This window comes from Sapajus apella, unplaced genomic scaffold (assembly GCF_009761245.1).
Source record: "Sapajus apella isolate SASKATOON/1434 unplaced genomic scaffold, GSC_monkey_1.0 scaffold27, whole genome shotgun sequence".
Taxonomy (NCBI): domain Eukaryota; kingdom Metazoa; phylum Chordata; class Mammalia; order Primates; family Cebidae; genus Sapajus; species Sapajus apella.
This window is the reverse complement of record NW_022436967.1, coordinates 2,461,852-2,465,647: the sequence shown is the minus strand read 5'-3', so window position 1 is coordinate 2,465,647 and position 3,796 is coordinate 2,461,852. Positions and strand designations below refer to the sequence as shown.

The window sequence follows — 3,796 nt, the reverse complement described above, 5'->3', positions numbered from 1 at the left end:
AAAAAAAAAAAAAGGAAAGAGAAATATATTAATTTTTACCAGTTAAATGAAACCACATTACTAAATAATGGCTTGAACTCAGATATGTACAGTATATATGTGTATCTGTATATATGTAAGTGTATTAAAGAGTAATAAACATTATATAACTACTTCTTATATCAGTAGTTGATAGACATTACTTAATATTTAAACTATGGGATGCTACTTTTATTATTCATTTTATGTTTATGATTATACCAAAGGGAAAATGAAAAAGAAATGGCTGAAATATATTAGTGTCTCACTATTTTTGACCATTAATAATGAATTAAAAAGTAAGTAGAAAATACTTGTTCTAAGGGATTCTTGGAATTTTTGCTTTTTATTAAAAATACCAAGTAATAATCAGTTATGTTTTATTGAGTGCTTACTATGTGTCAGACGTTTTGTGAAAATGCTCTCAATAGCTTATTGAATTTAACTCAAAACAAAGTGAGGCTGTGTTACTTCACACACCAATAAATTGTGACCTAGAAGTATTAAGCTATTGATTGAAGGCAAACTTGCATTATATAGAACAAGTTGCAACTCAAGCCCAAATCTAACTCCAAAGTCTTGACTTCTATATAATGCCTTCTTTCTATAATATAATGCCTTTTCCCTTCCATTTTTCCATTTTTCCTTTTAAAGTAAAATACATTTCAAGAGAAACTGAATCTCCCTTTATAGAAATGCTTAGAGCAAATTATAAATTATAATTTTCTAAAACAAGTTAACTGTAATACCTTGCTAGAAAGGAAAACGGATGGTATTTTCTTCCTAACACCCATTTAAGCTCTCTGATTTCACAGTTTCACTGATTCATGCTCTTATATCAATAATACCAATAATAGTATCTTTTGAAAGAGAAGCTTAATTTCATGCTAGAATTATTTAATTGATACCTCTTTGACAATCAAATGCTTTGTTTGAAATCGGGGAAAAATAAATGCCATTTCCTCTTTCTTTGGTGAAATTGTATCCCAATTGTTTTCCTTGAAAATTTCCTACGCAAGTACATTTTTCTAGATTGAAATCATTTGTTAGATGTCATGGGCTACTATGGTAGCTTGTTATAGTAATGGCTCTCAGTGAACTTGTCTTGCTAGTATCCATGCCCTGTTTTACTATCTGCCTACAATGAATTTGGGCTTGGTCATGTAAATTGTGATGGCCAACTGAAAATCAGCAAATGTGAAACAGAGACTTAAACATTGATCTCACCTCCTTACAACAGTGCTCTGAAATGTCAGGTCATTAAGCGTACACTGTGAGACGACATGAAAAGAGATTCCCAGCCATCCCAACTCCTCTCACTGACCACAGTCTCCAGCCAACCCACCAGCTAAATTCAGCTGTATAAGAAACCTAAGGTGGTACTAGTAGAATCAATCTGAAATTGTCTATCATCCATTAGGCTAGAGGCAAGATTAATTTATTTCTTTTTACATTATCCTAGGAACAGTTTATCCTTGTTTCCCTAAAAAAGGTTGCATATTTTGTTATTATACAGTAAATTATTTATTCATTTAACAAATTATTTAGCAAATGTTTGTTAAGAATCTGCTATCTGTAAGGTGCCATATGAGATGCTGGATTAATAATAGTATTAATAACAGTATATTATTTCTATCATCATGGCATTATAATCTGGTAGGCAATAAAGAAAATAAAGAAGTACATTAAAAGCATTTTTGTTATGAATTTGACAAAAGCTATAAGGAAGTGTTCATTGTCTTAGTAATAGTTAGGCTTGGAGGATGAGGCGGACCAATGGTTAAAAACTCCGCCCAACCATGATTAACAGAATTAATGTCACATACTCTAAACTTTAAAAGCTGAACTAACAGACTTCTCTACATATAACTAACAGAGATCTCTAATAACAGAGTTCAACTTGGATAAATACTATTACGACTTTATTGACAACGGTTTTGTTCTCTAGACAAATACCACAACAACTTTATAGATCGATAATATTTATTGGGCAAATATTTGACTTCACTCAAATGTACACTGGTACTCTCATTCTTAAAAGCCTCTGTTGAAGTTTGATAATTCACGACCACATAGTCCACTTTTCACTTTCTTGCTCAGAGTCTTAGTATCATGCGCCATCTTTCCTAATTTGCACAACATGAGATTCCTGCTTTCTTGCTGGCCACAAATCTTTGAGGGGATGTCGATAATACACAGAAATAAAAGAAAGCCTGCCCTTTTGATGTATTAAAAACCCTGGATGTATTATGCTCAAGCCTTGCTTGGGGAGTACTTTCTACTTTCTTTGTTTGTCTCTTGCAATGCAACAGGTGTAACTGACAAAGTATCTTTTTTTCCTCCTTTTATTAATTTGTGGTCTATGGCATTTATTTATTTATTTATTTATTTTTGAGACGGAGTTTCGCTCTTGTTACCCAAGCTGGAGTGCAATGGCGTGATCTCGGCTCACCGCAACCTCCGCCTCCTGGGTTCAGGCAATTCTCCTGCCTCAGCCTCCTGAGTAGCTGGGATTACAGGCACGCGCCACCATGCCCAGCTAATTTTTTGTATTTTTAGTAGAGACGGGGTTTCACCATGTTGACCAGGATGGTCTCCATCTCTTCACCTCGTGATCCACCCGCCTCGGCCTCCCAAAGTGCTGGGATTACAGGCGTGAGCCACCGTGCCCGGCCCTATGGCTTTTTATTCCAAATTCTGCCCAGGTAAAGAAAAGGGAAAATAATATTTCAGACAGAGACTAGAGTGCTTCTAGACCATGTTTTTTTTCGGAAGGGGAAATAATATTATTTAAAATATTTTAGATAATGAAACCCTGAAAAGAATTTAATTCTCCTGTGTGGAAATTGTAATGCATTTGATAAGCTAGTTATATTAAAAGGAAGTAGTTTGGTGTTGGTTAAGCATTCAAGTTCTGGAGTCTGATTACTTAGGTTTGATTTCTCTCTCTATCTCTTAATAGTTGTTGAATTTGGTCAAATTATCTAACCTTCTGTACCTCAGTTTTCTCAGGTACCAAATGGGAATCAGAAGATAATGAGTGTTTCTCTCACATGGTTTGTTCCCAGCTGGAGTGAATGCACACTGTGTGGGCTGGCTTATGCTAGCTCTTATTACCATGGCATTATCAAATTTTTTCCAGATTTCCCTTTTACTGAACTATAGCCCAGATTTCCTCAACTCTTATCCCTGAAAAGTTAATGTTATTTCCAGTTACTTTTCAGTATGATAATAATTTCGGAGAACTATACTTACCTGGCAGGGGAGATACCATGATCATGAAGGTGGTTTTCCCAGGGCGAGGCTTATCCATTGCACTCCAGAGGTGCTGACCCCTGGGATTTCCCCAAATGTGGGAAACTCGACTACATAATTTGTGGTAGTGGGGGACTGTGTTTGCGCTTTCCCCTGATTTAAAAATAATAATAATAATAATAATTTCAGGGAATTATGGAAAACTACATAAGCAGAAGTACTCATCAACAAAACCCACATAAATTCTTTAACCAATAAAATAGGATTTTATATTTGCATAAATAAAAGTAATATTCATTTGGGTAACAATATTTTATATTTTAACATATAATATAATCTTTAAACATCTGTACCTGAGAAAAGATAAAATGGTCCACTTTTCTATAATCAAAACCTAAGACTATACATAAGATATAAATTCTTAGGAGGAAAAGTTTTTCTAAATACAACAAAAAGTAATTGAAATGAAATACATAAAATCCCTAATTGCCTGCCAGACTGATTTGTATAGATATACTTCCCA

The 3,796-nt window shown here is 34.1% G+C and overlaps 1 non-coding gene across 1 annotated transcript; it reads left to right on the top strand.

Annotated features, from left to right (window-relative positions):
• The first annotated feature begins 3,265 nt into the window (after positions 1-3,265).
• LOC116560954 lies at positions 3,266-3,429 on the top strand. The gene has a single exon (XR_004273230.1). It is a non-coding gene; the product is annotated as a U1 spliceosomal RNA (small nuclear RNA).
• Positions 3,430-3,796: the final 367 nt, after the last annotated feature.